This window comes from Cynocephalus volans, chromosome 10, assembly GCF_027409185.1.
Source record: "Cynocephalus volans isolate mCynVol1 chromosome 10, mCynVol1.pri, whole genome shotgun sequence".
NCBI classification, from domain to species: Eukaryota; Metazoa; Chordata; class Mammalia; order Dermoptera; family Cynocephalidae; genus Cynocephalus; species Cynocephalus volans.
The window spans coordinates 48,195,267-48,222,744 of record NC_084469.1 but is presented as its reverse complement, the minus strand read 5'-3'; the positions used below and the strand labels follow the sequence as shown (position 1 = coordinate 48,222,744).

Sequence of the window (27,478 nt, the reverse complement as noted above, 5' to 3'; positions counted from 1 at the left end):
GGGGAGAAACCCTACATGTATGTGGAGGAATAGAAACCCCATTCCTGCATCACTGGCAAGTTTCCAGATGACTTCGCCCCTCCTGCCATCTGACTGCAACTGCCTGAGACACAGCAGACAAGGCCTGCAGAAGAGTTGCCCTACTGAGTTCAGTCAACCCACAGGATCATAAAGTAATAACGTGGTTGTTGTTTTAAGTCACTGAGCTTTGGGCTTGGCAGTCATGAAGCTTTAAGGTCAGTAACACAAGATACTTTAATATCCTGGATATTTCCATAGCATAGACAAGAATACAGGAGGAGTGTTGATAAATACCCTGAGCAAGAACTGTGGTTTCTTAACACACATGTCGGTCGGCTAAAAAGACATCTCTTTTGATTGTTCTTCCCTGGTCAACTAAATTTTTCAAGAGCCTCATGATGTGTGGCTTAGGTAAGCTCTTTATGTAAAAATTGAATTTTTTGAAAGATGAAAGTGTCTGTCTGGTGAAGACATGATGGTAAATAGGATGAATAAATAAAATTATCAGTATTTTCTTTTCAAAAATGTCTAACATTGTTTAGGCAACAGAGCCATAGTAGGTTTTTAAAAAGTAATCATGTAAATAAAAGACACTCTTCTCACTAATTCTCTAATCTCGAGGAAAAAGCTGAGGTCTACCGGCAGCCCCATGATCACCTGGGGATGAGAGAACTTATTTTCTCTTCTACACTTCTGAATGACAGAGTTTTCTCTCCTGCCCCAGGGCCTTGCTACCTGCTGTTTGTCCTGCTTGGAGCCACGTTTCCCCAGTGGCTCCCTCCCTAAATTCTGTCCAGTCCCTGCTCAGCGGTCTCCTTGTTGGAGAGCCCTGCCCCAGCAGCCTGCGGAACGCGCTCTCTGCCTGGCTGCTTCTCCTCTCTTGGTGCTTGTCTGCCTGCTGTCTGTCCCTGAGAGCAGACTGTTTTGTTCGCTGCTGTCTTCCCAGTGCCGAGAACAATGGCTGGTGCGTACTTGGCATTTAGTAACTATTTGCTGAATGAATGGGGGTGGGGGTTGGACTATCTAAAAACTCTTACTTTCTGAATAGAAATGCTAAGCAGTAGCATTTAGCCTCACAGATCATTTCTGCCATTTTAACAAATGGCTGGGTTTCCTAAATTCATTATATAATTACCCTCTTAAGGCTGAGTGAGCATTTGAAAAAGCAGTCCCTAAATTGTTTTTGCCTGTATAACATCTCCACTATCGACATCATCATGTATCAACCCTGTGACGGGGACATACCATTAAAACACGCCTCAGCTGAAGGTCCGGCTCTGATGAGCACTGTGGCATGAAGCCAAGAGGAGCAGACTTGGTGCCAGCCCGCCCTGCCCCCCGTGAGCCACATGGCCTTAGCAAAGCTCCTAATCTCTCTGGGACTTTTTTCTTTAGCTGTAAAATGTAGATATCCTGCCAAGTGTGAGGGTCAAATGAGAAAATATGAAGATACTTCAAAAATTTCATGGAAAAATAGAATTGAAAGATAATACGAATCTTTCCACTAACGTTTTGAAATATCCTCATATGTAGGAGTGCATTGAACGCCTGAAAAGCATCATGAAATATAAGTGGTTACAATTATGTCAAAGTAATCATCAGTCATCAATTTCTGAGCACCAGAGGACTCTGCAGGGCTCTGGGAGGAATCTATGTCTAAGATAAGTTCCAGTGAGGCTTTCCAGGCAATTGGGAGTGGGGCAGCACACACATTAAGTATTTGCTCATTTAGCCAATAATGCATCATTTCTAAAATATGCCTCAGATACAAATGTAATTTTTAAAAGAATTGGCTGGCTCACATTGTGTCTTGACATGCTAATTTATGTCAAGAAGACTGGTTGACCACAAACCTCACATAGTAGTCACCCATCAGTTAGATAGCATCCCTTTATGTGTGTGTCCCCTTTTGGGCCTTATTCTTTTGTCTATGCTTCTTTTAAAAATTTTTTTTAATAATAAATGAATATTTCTACTGCAGAATATCCAATTAATATAGAAATATACCCCCCAAAAGAAGAAAGTCTTTTTTCATTTCTTTACCCGTCATTATTAGGTTTCCCTTAAAACACACTTTACATGAGTATTGACAAGGGGGAGATAACCTTTGAGACAAGGCATTTTTAAAAACCACAACAGACTACTTTGCAGACTTCTATGCATATAAATTTAAAAACCTAGAGCAAATCGATAATTTCTTAGGGAAATTCAAGTTAGCAAAATTGTTATCCTGATTTGAGCATCACATACTGCACACAGGTAGTGATATCCAACTCTGTACCCCACAGATACGTGCAATCAACTATATTTCAAAAGAAAAAAAATAGATAAAACTGAACCCATTAGAGTTAGAAAACTTAAAGAGATCAATTTCCATAGATGAAAAAGAGGATATTACTAAGTATCCTCCAAGGAAAAGCACCATGGCCCAGATGATTTCACAGGCGCACTCTACCAATCCAGAATACTAAAAATGAAGGAAAACTTCCTAATTCTTTTTATGAAGTGTAACACTGATGTCTAAAATAGATACAAGATAAAAAAAGAAAACTATTGGTCAATATTAGTCCTGAATACTGCGGCAAAAATTTGACACAAAATATTATCAAAAATAATTCAATACCATATTAAGAAAATAATACACCATTACCAAGTGGGATTTATTCCAGAAATGTAAAGCTGGTCTAATATTCACAAATCAATTAATATCATACACAACATTGATAAATGTAAGGAAAAAAGATCATATTATAGTCTCCGCAGAAGCTGAAAAAGCCTTTGAAAATATCAACACCTATTCATCATAAAAAACACTCGGGAAGATGGGTTAAAGAATACTTTCTTGACGTGGTTGAATATGTATATACCTTATTCCTAAAGCTAGTTTCTTACTTAATGGGCAAACACTCTAGGCAATTCTTCTAGAATTAGAAACAAGACAAGGATACTCACTGTTCACTACTATTCAACATTGTACTTAAGGAACAATACGATTCACTGAGAGAAATCAATTGTAGGCATAAGAATGGGTAAAGAAGAGGTAAAGCTATTTATATTTGCAGATGACATGCTAGAACACCTGGAAACCCCCAGAAAATCAATGGTGAAGTTAATTTAAACAATAAAAGAGTTCAGTAAATTAGCAGGATATAAATTAACATACAAAAATCAATAGCCTTTATATATACAAACAATAAACAAAACATAATGTTATAGACAATATCATTTACTATAGTAACAAAAAAGAGCAAGTATTTAGGATTAAGATTAACAAAAAAATGTGCAAGAGCTTATGAGGAAAATGTTAAAACAATTCTGAAAGATATGAAAATAGGCTTGAGCAAATGGAAGGATATTCCCTGTCTTGGATAAGATGACCTAACATTATAAAGATGTAAGTTCTCCCTAAGTTAATTTGTAAATTTAATGCAATCCCAATAAAAATACCAACAAGCCATTTTATAGAGTTAGACAGATTGATACTGAAGTTCATATAGAAAAAAAAGCAAACATGCAGGAATAATCAAGAAAACACTGAAAAAGAAAGACTGTGTGAGGGGACCAGAACTACCAGGTGTTAACACATATGAGCCATTATAATTAAAACATATAAGTCACTATGATTAAAACAGTGCGGTATGGTGAATGAGTAGGCATGTAGAGTACAGAGTTAGAATTACACCCAAATATGTATGGAAACTTAGTGAATGTCAAAGGTGGCATCTCAAGTCACAAGGGTACAGATGAAATTTTTAGTATATATCTGTGACAAATATTCCATGAATCAGGTCAAAAGATACTGATCTGTAATGGTGAATACATGACATTATGCATTTGGCAAAACTGTACAATATGAAGAGGGAAACTTAATATAAAATTAAGTTAATAAGAATATGTCAGTATTGATTCATAAAAAAAGAGTATCAACAATAATTGCACTGACGACCAACTTTTCCAGTTGATCTCTGACGCAGAAGTGAGGAGGAATAGAATTTAAACTAAAAACGTGTTTGTCCTTACTTACCTTAATTCAGTGGCGGTCGTCATGATGAAATGCCGCAGCAGAGAGTTTCTGTAGGTGCAAATGGATGGTCTGGCTTTGGCACAAGCTTGCCACTAGGGCGATCAAGATGCCTGCAGGTCTGAGGTGTGTTGAAAAGGGAAGCTGTCCCAGGAGCCGGTTCAACAGCCTCTTCCAAGATTTGAGCTTTTGAAAGTGTTAAGAATCATGTGCCCTATATTAATTGGATATTCTTCAGTGAATTATACACAGATCAATTCTCTCTAGCTCCCAACATTTCATTTGGATGCTTGAAAAACAATTCTTAAAAGACACAATTTGCTTACTTGCAAACTGCCTAAAATGAAACATAAAACATTGTTTGTTTTTTTCTCAGTGTATCTCTCCATTTATTCTAAGAATTCTTTTTAAAATTAAAAATTTTTTAAACGTTAACAAGCAATGACTTGTTATCAGTGTACAGGCCTTATACAACTTTTGTCATACTTAACCCTAATTATTTAATGTTTTTGATGCTGTTATAAATGATATTTTTTATTAATAGATTTTACTTTTCAAATCGTTTTACATTTATAGAGAAATTGAGCAGATAGTACAGTTCCCAAAGACCCCTTGCACACAGTTTCCTCTGTTCTTTATATCTTACATTAGTATGTCACATTTGTTACAATTAACAAACTCATACTGGTAACTTATTAATAAGTCCATAATTTATTTAGATTTCCTTAATTTTTATCTACTATCTGTTTCTGCGCCAGAATTCCATCCAGGATACCACACTGAACTTAATTCTCATGTCCTCTTGGCTGTGACTGTTTCTCAGACTTTCCTTGTTTTTAATGATTGTGGTGTTCTTGAGGCATTCTGGAAAGATATAGTGTGCCCTGCTATTGGAATTTGTCTGACCTTTTCCCATGGTTAGAGTGGGGATATGGATTTGTGGCAGGAAGATCACAGAGCTAAAGTGCCACGTTCATCACATCGTATCAGAGTACATGCCATCAACATGATTTATGACTGTTGATAGTGACCTGGATCCCTGGCCAAAGTAGCATTTGCCAACATAAAGCTACTCTGTGTTCCCCCTTTCCAGATTGTACTCTTTGGAAGGAAATCACTTTGTGCAGCCCCCTCTTAAGGAGTAGGGGGTTATGCTGCCCATGACTCGGTGAAGAGTATCTGTGTAATTTAATTGGAATTCTTCTGCATGGGAGATTCATCTTTTATCTCCTCCTTATTAGTTTATTCAATCATTTATTTATATAGTACAAACTCATGGGTATTTATTTAATACTGTGAATTATAATCCTACACTATTTTATTTTGCTGCTCAAATTGTGATAGCTTTGGGCATTGGGCACTCTTTCCATTGGTTCCTGTGTCCCTCTGAACTACCCACACCAACGTAGGCTGCTGAAGGGGGCCGGGGGTGAGCATATCCTGACTTTCTGTCATGAAAGATGCTCCAGGCTGGGCTTGTGCATTCCCTGCACTAGTCTTACATCAGCAATTTCTCTAAGAAGCCCTGGTTCCTACTATTGAAGATTAATATTAGAAACCAAGATCTGGGAGGTAGGCGTGTAAATGCTTTCAAAAGTGATATAAAAAGCAATGATTTCTTAAATATGACATCAGAAGCACAAGTGAATTGTACTTCATCAAAATTAAAAACTTTTATACGTCAAAGGACACTGGCAAGAAAGTGAAAGACAACTCAGAGAATGGGAGAAAATATTTGCAAATCATATATTTAATAAGGGTCTAATATTCAGAATATATACAACTCAATGATAAAGAGACAACCCAATTAAAACTAAGCAAAGGATTTCAATAGACATTTCTCCAAAGAAGATTTACAAATGGTGAATAAAAACACGAAAAGATGTTCAATATCATTAGTCATAAGGGAAATGCAAATGAAAACTGTAATGAGATACCCCATCATACCCACTAGAATGTCTATAATTTTTGAAGAAAAATAAGATGTGCATTGGTGAGGGTGTGGAGAAATTAGAATGCTCACACACTGCTGGTGTAAATGTAAATGGTATGGCCACTGTGGGAAAGCGTACGGCATTTCCTGAAAAAAATTAAGCATAGAGTATGACCCAGAAATTCCGCTCCTAGGTATATAAGGAAGAGAATTAAAAACATATATCTGTACAAAAGCTGGTACATAAATGATCACAACAGCACTATTAATAATAACGCAAAAGTGGAAACAACCTAAATATCCATCAGCTGATGAATGGATAAACCTTGAAAACATTACGCTAAGTGAAAGAAGCCAGACACAATGGGCCACAGGTAGTAAGATTCCAATTGTATGAAGTGTCCAGAATAGGCAAATCCCTAGAGACAGAACGTAGATTGGTAGTTTACAAGAGATGGGGTGAGGGAGAATTGGGGCGTATGGGTTTTTATTTGTAGTAATGGAAATATGGAAATAGATAGTGGTGGTGGTTGCACAACATTATTAATATATTAAAAATCACTGAATTGTATGCTTTCAAATGGTTAAAATGATAAATTTTATGCTGTATGAATTTTATCTCAATACAAAAATTTAAATGATAAAATAATATGATCATATGCAGAACACGTGTGTTCTGTACGTCCTCCTAGTACCAGCTAAACTGTACCCTCTTCTCTGAGGCTTTCTGAACCTCCGCCAGTGTAATTAATCAGTACCTTATCTGTTCTAGTGAAGTGTGCACCACACTCTAATTTTGGACAATTACAATGGCTTTAAGTTGTGTATGTGCTGGCCTTGTCCACTAGACAGTCATTTCCTCAAGGATCGTTAGTTTACTCAGCTTTATTTTGTTCAATTTAATAAACACTGAGAAAACACTACTATGTGTTGGGTACAAACTGCCAAATGCTAGGGACAAAGAAATATCCATCTCCTGAGCTCTTAGCACCATATGCAGCTGGGGTGGGGAAAGACAATCTGGCAGCTCACTTCCAAAGTGAGAAAGGACTGAAGTGGAGAGAGACCCGAGGAAGGGAGCGGGCAGCAGGGTTGCACACGGTGTGAGAGGCAGCAGCTCAACTAGGGCCGTGGCAGCACGGATGGAGAGGAGGGGATATATTTAGAATACATGCTGGAAATAGAATCTCAGGATTTGGAAATCCATTGGGTATTGGGGAAAGAGGAGTCAAAAGTGAAGAATCGCTTATTTTTTCCTTTTTGAGGTTAAAAGCAAATGAAAGTTTGATCCCACTTATATGAGGTCCCCAGAACAGGCAGATTCACAGAGACAGAAAGTAGAATAGAGGTCACCAGGGACTGGGGCAGGAAGAGAGGAGTTTCTGTTTGGAACGATGAAAAAGTTCTGGACATGTCAGTGTTGATAGTTGCACAACAATGTGAATGTGCTTAATTCCCCCGAATTGTACATTTAAAAATGATTAAAACAGCAAATTTCATGTTAGGTATATTTTGCAACAATAGAATTTTTTAAAAATAGCAAATGGAAGGATATACATTTTAGACAATCAGCAATGTTTTTACACACCAGAATCATTGCCAGTCACAGAACGTATTAATATCATAAAGAAATTAAATTATATGACATATTGAGTCTCACTTTATAATTTTCTGGTATGCTTTATGTAATGAACTCCCATTTACTCATTGCTGTGTGGAATGTGGGGAAATGATTGCAAAGAGGGCCAATTTCACTTTTAAAAGCTACTCACTGAGGACCAAATTGCACATACTCTATTTCGTTTAGTCCTCATACCATCATGAGGTATGCACTAGTTTCATTTTTAAATGTTCTTTGAGTATAGTGGATTGCTTTAAATAAATGAAGATTTTTGATTTCTCATTATAGATCAAAGTACAGCTACTGAAACTTTTTAAAAACTCAGTAATTGGGAACATAGGAAATAAGTAAATAATTGTCTCCTAAACAGGGAATCAGCTAATTTGCTATTTGTTTGTTTTTAGAGTTTCTAGCATAAAGACCATATTTCAAAGTTAAATTAGTGGTGGTATCCTGTGATTGTTAATTTTAGGTGTCAACTTGACAGGGTTAAGGGATACCCAGATGGCTGGTAAAGCATTATTTCCGGCTGTGTCTGTGAGGGTGTTTCTGGAAGGGGTTGCCATTTGAATCAGTGGACTGAGTAAGGAAGATCCACCCTGATCAGTGTCAGTGGGGACCATCTGATGGGCTGAGGGCCTGGCCAGAACAAAACGGCGGAGGAAAGATAAGTTCCGTCTCTCTCTTCTAGAGCTGGGACACCCATTTCCCCTGCCCTTGGACATCAGGACTTTTAAAACTACAATCAAATCACGTATGTATATCTCCTAATGGTTCTGTTTCTCTGCAGAACCCTGATTAACACATGTTCACTCATATCTCTCTTTCCAAGTAGAAGGATTAGTATCTCATAATAAGTTTTGATCATTGAAATGTCTGTATGAACTTCTTTGGTTTAATTTTTATTTTAAAGACTTCTTCAACTAAATGGTTTTCTTTTTTTGCCTCATAAACTTTGTGAAATCTTTCACGTTTTCACTTGAAGCTCATATATTGGCCTCCATATTCCTATCAGCTCTGTCCTTTTTCCTGCCGGTCACCATCTGGAACTCCTGGACTCCTGAGTGAACTCTGTTCTCTCCACAAAGGCCCCACGGAGGTGTGAGTAAGGGGCAGCCAGACTTCCCCTTCTACCGTGTCCCTCATTGTCCATAGGACTACCACACGTTCCTCTAAGGACACACTAGACTTTACTGAATGGTTGGAATTATTGCACAGGAGAGGAAAAATTCAAAACTGCACACCGGATGTTGCTTTTCCTGAAGTCCTACGTAAAAGCACTCAGGCAGTTCAACTCTCCACAAAGACTTGTCATTTCTACCCTGACCCCTTGCTTCCCTGTCATCAAGGGCATGCTTTCCTGTGAAAGTGCCTTCTTCTGAACCCCGTCATAGAGCTGTCTCCCACACCTGCCACTTTCCAAGAAACCCTGGACCCTACACACAAGGATTGATCTCACCCAGGATCCATTCTCTCCAAGTCCCACAGAACAGCGGGGGTAGGAGTGAAGGCAGCCTTTGGTAGTCCGAGGTTGAAGAAGCAGTTTCGAGTAGCTATGGGCATTCAAAATCTGGTCTCTTGGTATGTCTCCACCAGTGGGAGTTGAACATGCTTTTTATTCTCTGGGTTGTCCAGGCACGTTACTGAATAAAATACACAAATACGCAATCCTGTCCATCACACCATCTCCCAGGGACAATTTTTTTTTTTTAACTTATTGAATCAAAATTGATTATACATGTTTTGGGGATTCAATGTTGACATATGTGGATCAAATCAATATTACTAGTATGTATATTGTTACAAATGGTACTTATTCTTTATGCCCCTTGTCCAATCTCTCCTGTCCCCCTCTCCTTGCCCCCGCCCACCACTGATAACCCTAGATTTCTTCTCTCCCTCTGAAAGAGTAATGGTTACTCTGTTGATTTGTTGCCTAGATGATCTGTCCAATGCTGAGAGGTGTGTTCAGGTCCCCCAATATTATCATAGAGCAGCTGCTGCTTCTGTCATTCTGGAATGGGCTTTGTGGAGAGAGACATCCCCTTCTTTTCTTTGGTCTCTGCTGGTGACTCTCCTTGTGTCAATACACTCCAGTGGCTGGTGAACCATCAGCACGGTGATTGTGATGTCTAGCCACTTTTGCGGCAGCCATGGTTACTGTGGTGGCGTGATGGACCTCCCACATGGAGGTGATGTTTTTGGCATGCTCCTTGCTGCTGGCGGTGTGCCTGGTTGTGGGTGGGGGTCTGGTCCATGGCTCCATATCTCAGATCCCCTGGAGGGCCAAGGTGCTGGTGCTGTGTCTGGGTTGGAACTGATTTTTTGTCCTTTCTTACTTCTAAAATAGGGGAACTTCCTATGGGAACCAGTACTTGAGCCCTGTGGTTGAGCTAAATGCTGCTTTGCTGCTGTTTCCCTAGGGAAGGCTTTTTGTGCAGCTCAGGGTTTAATGGTTAACCTTATAGGTACTTCTGGCTCTCCAAAGACCTAGTGCACCTGGGTTGTGTAGAAACTCTAATCTGGGCCTGAGTATCAAACTGCACCCCATGCAATTCTGCATTCCCAACCAGTCTCCTCTGAGTGGTCCTGTGCTGATTGGGTGGTGGATCGGCTATCCTTGCTGTGTCCCAGTGTTCTCGCGGTGGGCCCATCTCCCCCTCCGCCTGAGCTCCAAACACGTCTCATGGGGTGGGCCCTGCACCGGTCCCTTGTGATGACTCACCAGCCTCTGAATGGCTCCCTTTTTTCAGCTGCTCTGGTTCCTCGCTTCTGCTTGGGTTCACAGGAACTCTATTAGTGGTCTTGCTGGCCTGAGGGCCACCAAAGCCCTCTTCTCCCCTGCCACCTCCAAGCAACTCCATCTGAAGGGCACAGCTGCAGCTTCTGCTGGCTCCTGCTGCGTGCACTCAGCAGTTCCAGCTTTAAAGCAGCCACGGCTGGAAATGCTCCAAGCAGTTTTTTCTTTCTCTCATTGTGGCTTCTCCCACCTTCATGAGCTCCTCCATAGGTCTCTCCTCCTCTTCCCCTGAGCTCCAGCAGCCCCAGCTTGGCTGTCATTGCTTTTTTATAGTTGTAAATTGGTTGATTTGTGGGAGAGAGTGATGCTGGGGACTGTGTATTCTGCCATCTTGACTGGAACTCCAAAGACAAATGTTAATTCTCAGAAGAAATGCACTAAACCCATGAGGAAGAAGGGAAGTATTTTCCCACTGGCTCATAATTTACAAGCCACTCTCCATCAATGGAATCCATCCTGTGTATCTTTTACTGGACATTAATATGAGCACTACTGGTTCTCCCCCACCCTCCCCAACTCTCTGCTTTTCCTAGTGCTGGCCTATAACTGTACCTTTTACTGGCTACTCCCTTAGCTATGTTAGACCTAACTGAGGCTGTAAAAGCAGTGCTTGCAAGTTCTTGATTAAATTCGTGGCCTAGGTCGTACTCTGTCTAGGATGGAAGATATGGCGCTTTCATTCTTCTAGTTATAAGCTTATACATATCCTCAAACTACGTAATTGCTATTTGCCCTATTTACTAAGCAACTCACAGATATAGAGGTATTTTATTAGCCCTGTTGAATGATGGCTCCCAAATACCACCAGAATGAACTGTTGATAAGACAAAGCAAGTCTATGGCTCACACTGGTAAGGGAAAACCACACCTCCTCAGAGTTTGGTAGTGTCTCAGTGGGAAAGCAAGCCAGGATTTATTTAGAATTAGGAGTTTGGCTTAAAGTAGGGGACTTGAGAATTGGGTGGGGATCAGATACAACAGTTCAGGACTGGTGGAAACAATGGGAGGTTGTGAGGACCACGACTCAGAGTCTCAGGGCACAAACCGTTGACGTCTTCCTCTGAAGAGTTGATGGTTCTTGTGAGAAGTTCCTGTAATGAACCGTCAAGCCTTTGCCTTAGAAAGAAACTCCCAGAAAAGTAATGAAAACAGTGGGATAGAAAAATCATATTAATGTTGTTGGGAAACTATAAGAAAATGGTCAGGGCCCCTCAGAGGTTCAGAATCTTGCTGAGCATTTGATGTAAACAGGCACGTGCGCTCAGGTGTTCCTTGGTTATTGTCTAATGTAATTGCGCTTGTGCACCCAGGTATCTTGGGTTAGGGACTTAAGTATAAAGGATGAGGGCTCTGATCCATGGTGCCCCCTGCCCCCGGGATGTCCCCAGGGGAGCCATGGGGAGGCCACTACTACTGCTGCAAGTTGTTGCTGCTGCTGCCAGTGTCCCCAGGACCCTCTGAGAGGCTGCCGCCGCCACCGCTGCTGCTGCTGAGGACTGAGGTCGTGTCATCTGCCAACAGCTCCTGGGATCTTTCCCAATTACCTAGCGTGGACCTGTGTGTGGGGGGGTCTAGTGACCCAGTCTGTACAATGGGTTTGAAGAGTCTGAGCCCTAGCCCTGACAATATAAACGGAAACTTAGTATAACTAAAATAACGAAACATTTTGGCTTTAGTTATGATTTGCCTTACTTTAGAAATGTAGAGAATAAGGTAAGTGGGGTGGGATGGGTAAAGTAGTTTCAGTTCTCAGTGTCCAGGGTGAGTGGAGAAATAGACAGGTTCAGTTCTTACCCCCTTTCCAATCTGTCCAAGTGAATTAGTTAAAGTAACTCTAGCTGTTGTAACAGATGAACACCCAAATGTATGATGGCTCAAACACAAAAGAAGTTTACTTTTCACTCAGGTAAAATCTAAAAGAAGTATTCCTGATTAATGGTTTTCCTCCTTGGGAGGGAAGGACCCAGGTTCCTTAGACACCGAGCCCTATTATCTCTTAAGGTAATGGTCTCAAATTAGACCAAGTGTCAGAATCACCTGGAGGGCTTTGCTAGAACAGACTGCTGGGTCCCATCTGCAGAGTTTCTGATTCTGCAGGTCTGGGGCGGAGTCCAGCAATTTGCATTTCTATCAAGTTTCCATGTGACGTTGCTAATGCTGGTCCCTGATACACTTTGAGGACCAAGATTCTGAGGCCTAGGCTTGACCTCCTGCATCCTCAGTATCTGAGTGAGGAAGTGAGGGATGAGGTAGGTCAACTGCTTTCTAATTTCTGGCCTGAAAGTGAAACACATCCCTTCTGATCACATTTCATTGACAATAATTTGTCACATGGCTCCATCTACACATACAGAGGACTGGAAAATGTATTCCTTGGACAGAAAAAGAAGATTTGCAGAAAATAAACCTTTAGTGGACAGCTAGTCACCTGTCCCAAGTCTATGCCTCTCAGCACTGAATCTCCAAGAGCACCCTTCTTCCCACACTGAATACAGTTCCACATAGAACATAGTTCCTCCAAAGATCTATCCAGTTTGCTACATCCAGGTGGTACACAATGTTCTTTACAAAACCGCAAAGTGGGGGCCGGCCCGTGGCTCACTCGGGAGAGTGCGGTGCTGATGACACCAAGGCCCCGGGTTCGGATCCCATATACGGATGGCTGGTTCGCTCACTGGCTGAGTATGGTGCTAACAACACCAAGTCAAGGGTTAAGATCCCCTTACCGGTCATCTTTAAAAAAAAAAAAAAAAAAAAAACCGCAAAGTGGCATCTCATGGTTTACCACCTATAAACCAAAAAGTTGTCTGCTCCCTAGTGTGGAGCAAAGACAAGATAAAACACCAATCCTGATGAGCAGAAATGGAGACACACAGCAGTTGCTGGCCCATAGCGATGACAAAATCCTGTAGGGCAAGCACTGAAATGAAGTGTTTTGAGAGCCCCAAGCTAAATTGTGGTTCCAGTACCAGCGCAGCTAGCAACCCTGCCTTAATGGGAAATGAAGGGGGGCCAGGCGTGCATGTTTACAATGCCTTTCACAATACATTTCTTTTACCTGGTGGATGACCTGTGACCATGTGTAGGGAAAGTGAAGGAAAATGGTCAGGGCCCCTTAGATGTTCAGAATCTTGCCAAGCATGTGATATAAATATGCACATGTGCCCAGGTGTTCCTTGGCTATTGTCTGGTGTAGATGTGCATGGGCACCCAGGTGGGTTATGGACTTAAGTATAAAGGACGAGTGGCTCTGATCCTAGATGCCCCCCATCCCCAGGATGCCCCCCATCCCCAGGATGCCCCTGCTGGAGGCTGCTGTAAGCTGCTGCTGCTACTGCTGAGGACTGAGCTCATGTCATCTGCCAATGGCTCCTGGGATCTTTCCCAATTACCTAACATGCACCTGCATGTGAGGCATATGAGGGGTCTGGTGATCCAGTGTGTACAATGCGTTTGAAGGGTCTGAGCCCTAGCTCTGACAATACAAATGGAAACTTAGTATAACTAAAATAATGAAACATTTTTGTATTGCTAGGGTTAGGGCTCCCAGACCCTTCAAGCCCGTTGTACAGCCTGGGTCACAAACCCTTCACACACAGGTCCATGAGCTAGGTAAGAGGAAAAGATCCTGGGAGCCATGAGTAAAAAATTAATAGGTTTTATTCAGAGCTAGGAGCAGCCACCCTAGTGGCCTCCCAGAGCACCCCGAGAAGCACCATGTATCGGAGCCGTTAGTCCTTTATACTTAGGTCCATAACCCAGCACTTCTGGGTGCCCATACATGATTACATTAGATAGTGACCAAGGAACACCTGGGCACACGTGGCTATTCACAGCAAATGCTCAGCAAGATTCTGAACATCTTAGTGGCCCTGACCATTTTCCTATATTTTCCTTACAATCCACCCCTTCAGGGTCCCTCGCCATATAGTCTCCATGTTCAGAATCTTCCATGATGTTCCCTTAGCAGGGATAACTGACCCTTGCATTCACATATTACATATTCCATCCCAACAGTCCTGACAGTCTTCAGCGTGTTGCAGCATCAACTCAAAAGTCCAGAGTCTCATCTGAGACTAAAGGCAAAACTCCTTTCAGCTGTGAACCTGTAAAGAGTCAAAAACAAATTTATCTACTTCCAAGATACAGTGGGACAGACATTGGTTGCACATTCCCATTCCAAAAGGGAGGAATAGAAAGGAAAAACAGGCCCCAAACAAATCTGAAACCCAATGGGGCAGACATTAAGCACACTGGGGCATCTGGGCCCCTAAAGCATTGGGCAGCCTTGCTCCTACAGCTCCACCAGGTGCAGCCCATTGAACTGCCCTGGTGCCTGCAGCTTTTCCAGGCTGGCGCTGCACATTACCAGCAGCCCCACAGTTCTGGGCTCCTGGTGGCAGTCCTGCTGTCCTGGCTCCATTAGATATTTCCCCAGTGGGGGTTCTCTGTGTTCCCACTTTTCTGTTCCACATTGCTCCATAGATGACCTCTGCAGCAGCTCCACCCCTGGAATAGGTCACTGCCTGAGTCCCCCTGGGACTCAGGGGGACAAATCTGGGTGGAAGCTGCCACCCCTCCACTGTTCTCACATTCTGCTGGCCTGCAGACTTAACACAACATGAAGGCCACCAATGTTTCCAGCTTGTGCTCTCTAGAGCAGCTGCATGAACCATACTTGGGGCTGCTGAAAGCAGGGTTGCTCCAGGCAGGGCGGCTGGCATGCAGGGAGCAGGTTCCTGAGGTCAGCAGTGCCTCAGGTCTGCTCTCCAGAGAAACTCAGTTCTCCTAGGCCTCAGGCTCTGTGATGGGAGGGGCACTCCCCCAAACTTCCGAGATGCCCTCAGGGCCCTTCTCCCACTGCCCTGGCTATTAACATTTAGCTGCCCCACCCCCAGCTCCTGAATTACTTGAATCAGCTCGGCTTACAGCCCCACCATTCACTCAGTCTCGGGCAGTTCTGCAGCAGCATTTGTGCATCCACACAGTTTGAACAGCTGCATTCACCCATTTCATCAAGGAGTAGCTGCCCTGCCCCTGTGCATATCTGCAGCTATTCTGTTCCTGCTGCCACAGGGACAGGCGCATGGTAACGGAGACTAACTTTTCCACTTTTTCACCAGGTGAAAACATACTTGAAATTCTGCAGGGGCACCCATCCTTGGGTCATCTGCCCTGCACGTTGCACTCTTTTCTCAGGTTTGTACAGAACCTGGTGAGCCATCGGATTTAAGTGGCACTCTCTGAGCCTTCTGCCTTTGGACAAATGTGACATGCATTTACTACATCTTCTCCAGAGCACGTTACACCATCCACTCCTAGGTCCCATGGCTGCAGCAGCCAGGGGTTCTCCCTGTTTCTGCTGCTTTACTGTTTCCCCAAACCAACCAATTTGACCTGGGTATATGGGACATAGGTGGTGAATTGGGTCACCTGTGGATTGCCTGCCAGTCCACCCAGTCCCATAGGCTGCTTGTGCTTCACTTTCTGATGAGCAGGTTGTGCCAGGAGACACAGTCTCCTCCAACTCATGATTGGGTTCGTCATCGTCCCTGGTGTCGGAAGCAGGAGTGACTTCAGCCTCCAGGGCATGTACTCGTGTTTTCAACCTGTCTGCTTTCTGCTGCAAATCCCAAACTTGTGATGCTTCATGGGGTTTCTGGTCCATGTTGGCTCGCAGTCCAGCGAGCAACAGCCAGACCCCGTTCAACAAGAAAGCAGCCACCAGGCACCACATACTCATGGGTAGCCACATTTCATCCCCTTCCCAAGGGGCTAATGGCTCCTTTACCTGCTTGGCATCCTGCCGCCAACTACACCAGTTGCTGGGCTCTTTTATCTGCCTGGAATCCCGCTGACTATGCCAGTTGTAAAGCTACACAATGACGCCAATTGTCAGGTTACAGCAATAGCTAAGCTAAAGGCAAAACGTTTCATTATTTTAGTTATACTTAGTTCCCATTTGTATTGTCAGGGCTAGGGCTCAGATCCTTCAAACCCATTGTACAGACTGGGTCACCAGACCCCTCACCCGCAGGTCCACACTAGATAATTGGGAAAGATCCTGGGAGCTGTTTGCAGATGACAAGAGCTCAGTCCTTAGCAGCAGCAGCAACAGCAGCAGCTTACAGCAGCAGTAGCAGCAGCGGCGGTGGCCTCTTGGGGCAGCCTGGGGGCACTGGCAGCAACAGCTTGCAGCAACAGCCTCCAGCAGCAGTAGCAGCCTCCCCATGGCCCCCCCAGCGGGGGCATCCCAGGAGTGGGGGGCCCCGTGGATCAGAGCCACTCATCCTTTATGCTTAAGTCCATAACCCAGGACACCTGGCCACACATGTGCAATTACATTAGTCAATAGCCAAGGAACACCTGGGTGCACATGCATATTTACATCAAATGCTTGGAAAGATTCTGAACATCTGAGAGGCCCTGGCCATTTTCCTTCACTTTCCCTACAGTTTTGGCTTTAGTTATGAAATGCCTAGCCATACAATTGATGTTGTCACTTAGCAATACAGGGAATGAGGGACAAATTCCCACAATCCTAAAAATCAGAAAATGTGAATAAATACTTCTCCAGCCATGGGGTGGGTAAAAGTACAGGAAATGCATTTGCCTTTCCATAGAAGACAAAACAATACCAGCTATTGCTTTAACAATACAATTGCTTTAGGCCTATGCCATGGGTTCCCTCACATGGGGAACTTGTTTATACTGGCAGATGCCTCCTGGCTCGTATCTGACCCATGTCCAGTTTATCCCTGCCTGACCATTGCTCTGATGCTGGGAGCCTAATTTTTGTTCTCCTTGGTGTTCTGGGGAAAACTTGGCTGGAGAAACCCTGGTTCTTTAGCTGGAAGGCACAAATTCAATACACCACCATGACAGAAAACAAGTTCAAAGATTTTACTTCCATACAGAATTGCATGGGGTGCAGTTTGATGAAAAGACTCAAGCCCAGACCAGAGTTTCTACACAACCCAGGTGCACCGGATCTCTTGAGAGCCTGAACTGAAGTACCTATAAAGTCAACCATTAAACCCTGAGCTGTACAAAAAACCTTTCCCAGGGAATCAGCAGCAAAGCAGCAATTTAGCTCAACCACAGGGCTCAAGTGCTGGTCCCAACAGGAAGTTCTCCCATTTAGAAGTCAGCAAAGGACAACAAATTAGTTCTAGCACAGAGTTTAAGTGGTGGGAACAGCAAATAATCCAACACAGAACTGAAAGAAAAAACAAAGTACCCACAACCAGAGATAAAGTTTCATATTAACTAGTAAAGGTCTCATTTCACTAAAGAACACCTATAACACCTAGAAGGACCGAAAGTCCCCTGGGCTACCAAGCCAGAAAGGGGGGAGGGCCAGGGGCCTCAGTAACGCCCCCAGCACCCACAATCAATCCTGAGGGTTGGAGACGAGGGCCTCGGCCATGTCCCCCCGACACGTGCAACTAGCCAAGCAACGACCACCAAACTGCAGCAAGAAGGGCCCTGGGTTCCCGAGCTGGGACAGTGGGGGGCGAGGGCTTTTGCCACACCCCCTGACATCTGCACCCAGCCCAGCAATGACCAAGCCACCCCTGGAGGCCGCCCAGTCTCCCCTGTGGGAATGAGGGGGAGCCACAGGCCTCAATCCCACCCCTCCTGCTTCCTCCTTCTTCCATCCCATTTCCTTCCCCTTTCCCCTCTCCCTCTCCCTCCCAACTGCTCGACAACATCATCATAGAATGTAAAAAATAATATTAATAAAATTACATTTTCTTTAAAAAAGAAAAAAAAAAATAGATGTTACTTCCAGATGCTGGGCAGGGAGGATGCAATGAGTCAGGATGGCAGTCCTCTGAGAGAGAGACAAAAAGAGAGAGAGACAGAGAGAGAGAGAGAGAGAGAGAGACAGAGAGAAACAGAGAGAGAGAGAGACAGAGACAGAGAGAGAGACAGAGAGGGAGAGACAGAAAGAAAGAGAGACAGAGAGAGAGAAAGAGAGACAGAGAGAGACAGAGACAGAGAGAGACAGAGAGAGACAGAGACAGAGAGAGAGAGACAGAGAGAGAGAGACAGAGAGAGAGACAGAGAGAGGGACAGAGAGAGAGAGAGAGAGAAGCGAGAGAGAGAGAGAAGGTGCCAGGGTCCTTTAAACAATGAACTCTCATGGGAACTAAGAGCGAGAACTCACTCATTACTCCCCCCACATAGTCAGAGCATTAATCCACTTATGAGGGATCCACCCCCATGACTCAATCAGTTTCAACACTGCCGCATTGGAGATCAAATTTCCACATGAGTTTTGGAGGGGACAACACATCCAAACTCCATCATGCCCTCATTGAAGAGGACCAGCAATTAACTGCAGGCACAATAGCCAACACCACAGACATCTCAATTGGCTCAGCTGACACAATTCTGACTGAAAAATTACAGTTGAGCAAACTTTCTGCTCAGTGGGTGCTGAAACTATTGTACCAAATCAGCTGCAGATGAGAGCAGAGCTTTCGATGAAATTTTAAACAAATGGGATCAAGATCCTGAAGCATTTCTTTGAAGAATTGTAACAGGAGATAAAATGGCTTTACCGGTAAGATCCTGAAGACAAAGCACAATCAGAGCCATGGCTACCAAGAGGTGGAAGTGGTCAAGTCAAAGCCAAAGCAGATCAGTCAAGAGCAAAGGTCATGGCGACAGTTTTTGGAGATGCTCAAGGCATTTTGTTGACTTGCTGGCGGGCCAAAACCCAATAACATCTCCTTATTATGAGAGTGTTTTGAGAAAGTTAGCTAAAGCCTTAGCAGAAAAATGCCCAGTAAAGCTTCACCAGAGAGTCCTCCACCATGACAATGCTCCTGATCACTCCTCTCATCAAACAAGGGCCGTTTTTTCGAGAGTTTTGATGGGAAATCATTAGTCCTTACAGTCCTGATTTGGCTCCTTCTGATTTCTTTTTGTTTTCTAATCTTAAAAAATCTTAAAGGGCACCAATTTTTCTTAAGGTAGTAATGTAAAAAAGACTGATTGACATGGTTAAGTTCCCAGGAGCCTCACTTCTTTAGGGATGGGCTAAATGGTTGGTATAATGCTTACAAAAGTGTCTTGAACTTGATGGAGCTTATGTTGAGAAATAAAGATATTATTTTAAATTCCATTTTTCCACAAATGTTCGGAAGTCCCCTCGTACATTAGGCATAGGGTGTGGGTCACTTTCAGTTCACAGGCAAATGCCTGAGTGGTTTGTTTAAAGGAAGTACCTGGAAAGCAGGGAGCCCAGTCTGCTAGGTGGACAAGTGGCCTCTAAGTTCTTATCTCTGGCCAGGGCTTGAGCCCTTTGGTGTAGGGCTGGAAACTGTGTTAAGGGTGAGAGTCCTGCATCTGGTATGAGAAAGTCAAACCTGTATTCAAAATGGATGCCATGGCAACCTAAGGTTATAAGAATCCACTACAGGGAGGTTCATTGAGTAGATTTTGATTCTGACTATGCTATCTGGAAAGAATTCCCTTTTTTCATGTTCTCTGTAACTCCTTGTAGTCATGAATTCTTTGTAACACTTAGTAGACTTCTGATCTGTTTGCATCCAAGCAGTTCAATGTGCCTATAACCGCACACTAAGGAGAATTCTGGAGCTTAATCTTTTTCTTTGCTTCTTTGCCTCTTTACTGCTGTCTTAATGGGAACTACATTGAGGCCATTTGCAACAATAGGTGAGAATGCTACATTCTTGATCCTGTTCTGTTCTAGTCTTTTACTATTTGGGGCCTACAGTCAGGTTTTGCAACCCTTAGAGGCCCCAAATGTTTGGGTTTTCTCTATTGCCTATAATTTCTGCTTGCAAACTGGCCAGTTCTTTCCTGAAGTTCACCTCTTTCTGAAAAGAACTTGCTAAAGCAGAGAGTAAAAGTCAACATATACTATCACACTAACTCTTACCAACCACTTTCCCTAAAGGTATAGATCTAGTAGTTGTCTATTCTTCCTCCTAACTTATCAGTTAGACAGTTTTACTAAACATCTTGTGGCTGCATGACATGCATCTCTATCATAGTCTTTGATATCAGTTTATTGCTTCTACCTGACTGAGTGACCAACTTTACCTATTTTAGATTTTTGTTGTATTAATATCCCACTTCTGGTACCAATTTTTATATTAGTTAATTTTGACTGTTGTAGTAGCAAATGAACCAAAACATGTACAATAGCTCAGACATGCTAGATGCTTACTTGTCACTCATATAAAATCCCGTGCTATTTGTAATGGCTGGCAGCTTCCCTCCTCATGCTGATAGAGGGACACTACCTCTTTCCAGATCGTGCCTCTGCTGTATCTCCTAAGGCCTCAGTGTCCTTGATTTAGTTCTCTGCATACAGCTAATTGACAGGAAAAAAACTATGGAGAAGGCACATCTTTCTCTTAATGTTGTTGGTCTGGAAATAACGCATGTTACTTCTGCTCACATTTCGTCACTAAAACCAGTTATGTGGCCACACCCAGGTGTGCAGAGTCCCACAACAGTGGCCTTTACCTGGGCAGCCCTTTTACAGCGAAACTTTACACATGGAGGTGCAAGTCTGTGGCGGGCCTCTAGTTGTGAGCCACAGCAGGCCACCCCGTGGTCGGGGCCACCCACTGGAGTCCACCTTGGATCTGGGCGCTCTGGCAGTCAGGAATGGCTGTGGCTACTCGTGCTAGACTCCAAGTAGTGATCGGTCCTGCAGGCGAAAGGCAGGTCAGCGGGCGCGGGGGAAGGAGTTACCCCAGGGCGGAGCGGCGGGTCGGCCTCACCGCGCGTGGCCGGCAGTCCGAGGCGTGCGGTCGGACACGGGGCCCAGGACCCGCGCACGCACCGAGTCTTCCGCTGAGGATTCCGAGGCTGGCTCCGCAGCGCCCCCCGCTGGACGTTCCTGGGGGCGCGGCTCGGCTTCGGAGGAAGGTGCCAAGAGACTGAGGCTTCCTTGGATTTGCTTCTGTGTTTGCTGCATCAGTGTCTCTCCTACTGGGTATCGTAAGAGAGATGCTGGAATATTTGGTGTTCCCATAGACCAGGTTCTGCTGATTTGGGAAAATAAAGACTGTGGATCAGCTCGGAGTATGGTTCGTATTAGTGGGAAAACGCTTCCTTTAGAACCTTGTGGAAGACCCAATTTTGAAAAATAGTATTTGGAAAACTGAAGAGGAGAAAATCGAATTTTTCCGTCCTTCGCAACTAGTTTGGGATCCATTGTCACCTGCTGTAGGACGTAACAAACCAATAACAAATGAACTGCCTGTTAGTGAAGCTGCAATTAAGAAAATAGCTGCCCTTGAAGACGAGCTAACTTTCCTTCGCTCTCAGATTGCTGCAACTGTGGAAATGCAGGAACCGAGAAACAGCACAGATTCTGGCTCCTTCGACCTGAATGAATTGCGCGGTGGTTTGGGGCAAATACCGTCGCCAGGGCCTGCTCCGCTGAGTGTGGAACAAACCAGTTTCCAAGCCCAGTGCTTCCTTCTCCTCCTCCTGCACCACCGCTTCTACCTGTCTCTTCGCTTCAGCCTCCGTGTTTTCCTCCCATACGACCAGAGTCTAATAATATTTGTGCAACTGAAGTGAAAAAACAGCACCCAGGTGCCAGTAAGACCAATTATAGTCATTCAAAAAGCCAGAGAGATACAGATGTTCCAAACACGTTGGACGTTCTAAAGGGTATGAATAAGGCTAAGCTTCATGCTGTTGAAGGGTCACCTGGTGGTAGACCCATTCACAAGAGGGAGAGACAAAATTCACATTGGGATCCAGTGTCTTTAATATCCCATGCACTTAAGCAGAAATTTGCGTTCCAGGATGGTTCCTTTGAGAAAGAAAATAGGTCTTGGGAGTCTTCTCCGTTTTCGAGTCCAGAAACTTCAAGGTTTGGACATCACGTTTCGCAGTCAGGAGGACAGTGAACTTAGGGAAGAGCTGAGAAACACGAATACTATTGACTGAGGTGTCAGCAACAAAAGCTGTGTGTACACGTATTAGGAAAGACTGCAGACATACGGCAGCATGACCTTCTCTACATTTCAAAGGATCTTCTCTTCTGTTAAATGAAGCCTGTGTACCGGGATATGTACTGGGATATATTAATGCAGAGGTCTGAAGAGTCTTGACTCTTAAGAACACCTGTCCCGGTTTTGGAAGACCTGGCAATTAACGGGCTGCTGCTGATAATTACGTGGATGGATTTCTTTCACGTACATTAATATTACTGAAAGTTAAATACAAATTTGAATAATTTTCCTAAGCAGTTATGACTTCCTAATGTAAGAGTCTTTGAATCTTTTACAAGTTGGCAGTGAGCTGGTTTACTTGATCTCTAGCAACTTGGAGATTTTCAGAGGATAAAATTATAATTTTTTCATTAAGATAGAAATAGTTTGAATTTTATGCATTGAGCCTTTTAAAACTCCTTCCTGAAATAATTAAAGTTATACTTAGAAACTGGTTTTGGCTGTTAAATGCTAACAGTGGAAGTATTTAAAGAATCTTCTTGACAAATTTTGCCTACACTTGCTATGTAAATATGTGTGACTGTTATTTTTGTCTCTTTTTCTCCTTAGTCCTTTTATGCTGTTCCTTTGTAAATAGTGTTAAACATGATTTTTGCAAAAAAAAAAAAGAAAAAAAAGTAATATACTCCAGATAAAAAAGTGGCTTAAGCAAGACCATAGTTTATTTGTCTCTCACATAAAAGGCATTCAGAACTGGGCAGTCTAGGCAGATGCTCCTTCCATCAAGTCAACAGCTCAGATTCCTTCTGTCTTTCAGAACGGCTGCTGGATCTGAAGCCATCACATTCATACTTCAAAGCTGGAAGAGGGAAGAAGCGTGAAAAGACTAAAGGCTCTGTCTTTTAGGAAGGTTTTCTAAAATTCCACCTAAAAACATCGCCTGATATTGCATTGACCATGACCACATGTAGTTTCAAGTGACAATGGTAGAAGTAGAATTTCAGTCAGGCACAATGATGCACCAACAAAGTAGAGATTTCATTATGAAGAAAGATGGGGAGAATAGGTGATTGGGTAGTTAATGAGTGCTTTAGGGTCACTTTGAATGTACAAAGGTGGAACATATAACTTCCTACCACATCTCAGGGTGATAATATGGCACAGTGGGTATTTTCTCTCTGCTGAATCAGGTGAGTTGGGTAAATGCAAAAACTACAAATATTTTAGGGTCTGTCCTTTTCCTAAGAGTCAAATCCCTGTCTGTGTGTTCAACAAGTTTCATATCCTTCAGTCTGGTCTTTTCTCAACCACATCACATATATTCATTCATTTATGAAGTTAGTCAATTAAAAAATGTTAATTTTGTCTCTACAATGTGATCTGCAATTCAAAATCTGCCTGAAAAGCTGAAAAAGAGGCATAAGACTTAAGTGCATTGAGTTCAGGGACCATCAAGTTAGATAAGTAATGTTAAACAATGATCTACCACATATCAAAAGATTTAAAAGTTTTGCAAACTTTTTGACCTATCAATTCTACTCAGAAAAATAAAATCTGAGAAAATTATCATGGATGCATACAAAGATTTAACTACATAAATGGTCATGAAAGCAAACTAAAACCAACTAAAAAACTGCAATTTCAATAATGGGGGATTTTCTGAGAAGTTATGGTCCTCCCATGCAACTGAAGACAATGATGCCATTGAAATCGCTGAGAAAGTATATTTATGACATATAATACATGCTCATGACTTAAGTGGAAAACACAAAGCATACTAAAAAGGATGTGCTTTTTGCATTTTCAGTGCTGTCCACAAGCCATTTCCCTCTTCTCTGAGACTGTCCATCAGATCAAAAAGTCCACCATTTTACTACTGGATTGTGTTCGCTGGTTTGACCATGACCCACGCTGGCCAATCAAATTCTGTCTCTTAGTAATTTGAAACTGAGATTTGCAAGTACCATTCTGTTTCTGCTGGTGACTTGATTATATCATAAATAACTCAGGAGCTGAGCCTATGGTCATGTGCAGCTTAGCCATGCACGTTGGAGAAGCAAAGAAGTGAAAAGAATGAAGCACATCTATACAGAGAGAGGAAAAACAGCCAGAACCATGTGTCCCCAGATGGTTCTGATGACCAGTTCTGGGTTTTAATCCTGACTTTGGAGTGCACGGGACACTCATTTCCTTTTACTAATTCTGTCTTTGTAATAATTCTCTAAGATGGTCTGAAGATTCACTCTTACTGGCAACTTGATTTTTATCTCCTATTTGAAACACAAAGAGCGATTTCTAAGAAAAGTAGCAATACCATCACCGCTCATTATGAGACATTCTGGCATTTGTGACAGTAGATGTGGCAAATTGATGCTAAAAATATTTATTCTGGTGACTTCATGAAACTCTCATGGACAAAATTCTTGGAAAATATTTTGGGAATAGTACTTTTGGATGAAAAATGTATCTGATCTGTGCAGATATTTTCCAGTTGTTAGAGTTAAAAATCTCATTGAAAGGTTATGGGAAACCATTTCCCCTTAAATATGTCTCTGTAAGAGGATTCTTTGGAACTCAAATTTGAGTCTTTTGCCAAATAGAACATCAAGAAAGTTATTTGGGAGAATTTTAAAGGTAAAATATCTTCCTGTTACTCCCCAAACAAGTACTCAAGCATTTTATCCTATTTTCATCAATGTCCATTTACAAAGCTGTTTTAGCTGCACTTTGAGCTGTGAAGGCAAATCATTTAAAAGGATTTATGTTATGTTCAGTGTTCCACACTAACTAGGATAGAAAATTTTGTAGCAATCAAACAGCTTCAAATGCCCTAATATTATGTGCTCAAAGTGAAAAAAAAAATTGCTTTGCTTTATTTAAATTTTAATGAATACTGCTTTGTTTTACTCATATTTTATCTCAAAACTTTTATCACCCTCTGCCCAGTTCACACATTCCTGGCATGTCTTTCATTCTCCTGTGGCAGGGAGCAAGTGGAGTTGCCAGGTTACTGTTCATGAAGGGTAATTTTTAGAAGCCAGATGTCAGTGTCCTGTGCTCTGCATGATTCATCTTGCACTCTGGGGCATGTTGAAAATGTTAAACAGTAACTATTGGTTGGTGCTTAATCTGTTGGATCTTGCTCTATCCCTAATATGAGTGTCCATGATGGATATATCACATTTTTCTTTTTGCATCCTTTCAAGTATAAAATGATGGACTGTATTTCGCTTCCAACTGATTTAGAATATGGTACAATTATTTGGTATTACATTGTAAATACGAAATGAGTATTTACTAAATTACATCAGTTGAGAGCTGAACTTTTGGCTTTCCAGATCAACTATTTGTTAAAATGTCAAACTGGATTTGCCTCTAAACCCTGAAAGTTTTGGAATATGACAAATGGGACTTAGACATGTATGGGGCCCATTTTCCTGTCTTTTCCTCCTTTTGCTCACTGGGACTCTAAGATATAACTCAAAAGCAGTTTTCAGAGCCATCTTTCCAAAGGACTTCTTTATTTGAGTTATTCAATCTTGGACAAACCCCAAGTTTTCTCATTTGTAAAATGGGAATAATATCTACCTCACAGAGTTGTTGAGAGGAGTGGAATGTAAGTGAAGCATCACACACATTGTGTATCCGTAGATATATGCTATTATTGTACTAGGCCTCTAGGAAGTGGAGGGTATTTACTGTTTTATTTCTTGAAAAGATACTTTCACTTTGTTTGAAGTTCAAAAGATACAAGGAGTTATCTTTTGAAATCTTTTCACCTCTGTTCCCTTACCACATAATTTCCCTACATGAAGCCAACTGATGTATCAGTTTCCTGTGTATCTTGCCAGAGATATTTTGTATACCTAAAGGCAAAAATGTATGTTTATATTTCCCCCACTTTTTATATTTTACATGAATGAAATCATGTTTTGCCTTTTTAAAACTTAAACTTGTATCTTGGAAACTGTTTATATCAGTAGTTTCCTTTTTTTGTTTTTAAACAATTGTGGATGTATTTGTGTGTGTGTGGGGGGCATTCAGCTAAGCTACCTATTATCATGCAGGTGTGTTCCTAATTTAACTACCAATTCTAATACTTACCCACTGTATTCGTTCATTCATTCATCCACTCACAACTGTTTAAGAGGCCTTGCCTTGAGTCAGGCTGCGCCCAAGGAATGCGCGAAGACAGAAGCCGCCCCAGTCCCTTCCCGCACGCTCCGATGAGCAGAGGCTGGGCGTGCCCTTCCCGGTCCTCTGCGCTGTGCTGCCTCCGCGCCCCTCGCTGGCCCTTGCTCGGTGACTGCCAGGCTCGGACTCGCCGGGTCGCCCCAGATCCCTCTGGTATGGCAAGTGTAGTGTCCCCGCGGTGAGGGTCCCCAGCTGGGGACCCTCGCCGCGGCCTTGCGGCATCGGTCTAGGGTGGGAGAGGGGACACGCCGCGAGCAGTTCTTTAACCACCCCTCCTTACACACATGAGGAAGTCGAGGCCCACCGTCAGCACGGGGCAGTCGGGGCGCCAACAAGGGTCACTGTCAGCGAGCCCAGCGGCCGAGCAGACGGAACTCGGCTAAGAGGCGCCCCATCTCTGGCGCCTGCTAGGCGCGGGTGCGGCAGACAGACCAGACCCCGGCCTCCAGCGCCAGCGGCGGGAGCCGAGGGAAGGGCGGGCGGCGCGGCCTCGGCCCTTTAAACTCTCTGCGCGCGGGAACCGCGACCCAACAGCCGCCGGCAGGCGGGGCGGGGTCGAGCGGGGCGCGCGCCACCGCCGACCAACGACCGCCTTCGGCCCGCCCCCCGCCCGAAGGTCCCCAATCAGCAGCTCCCTCGCCTCCCTGCTGCCCGCCCCCCGCACCTCCGGCCCTAACACGCTCCGCCGAGGTCGTCGGGCGGGGCTCTAGGCGGGTGTGTCCCGGCGGGTGCCGATGTCGCGCGCTCCCCCGGAGTTTCGAACGCCGTTGGCCTTCGAGGCAGAAAAAAACACAAGAGCGGTGGCCAATGGCGTGGCAGAAAGGACCCGCGCGCAGGCCTGGCCCCGCCCCGCCCGGCAGCAAGGGAGTCCAGACCCGGCCATTGGCTCGCGCCCCCTGTCACTCGCCGCTGCGGCCAGCGGGCGGGGGCC

General features: G+C 43.5%; 1 long non-coding RNA gene and 1 pseudogene across 1 annotated transcript; one reads left to right on the top strand and one right to left on the bottom strand.

The window, feature by feature from the left end:
* LOC134387370 (mitochondrial fission regulator 2-like) overlaps positions 1 to 22,384 on the top strand; it is a 42,330-nt pseudogene extending 19,946 nt beyond the window's left edge.
* A 669-nt stretch (positions 22,385 to 23,053) lies between these two features.
* LOC134389112 (uncharacterized) lies at positions 23,054 to 27,084 on the bottom strand. The gene is made up of 2 exons (XR_010024677.1): positions 26,458 to 27,084; positions 23,054 to 23,212 (listed from the first exon to the last, which is right to left on the bottom strand). It is a non-coding gene; the product is annotated as an uncharacterized LOC134389112 (long non-coding RNA).
* Positions 27,085 to 27,478: the final 394 nt, after the last annotated feature.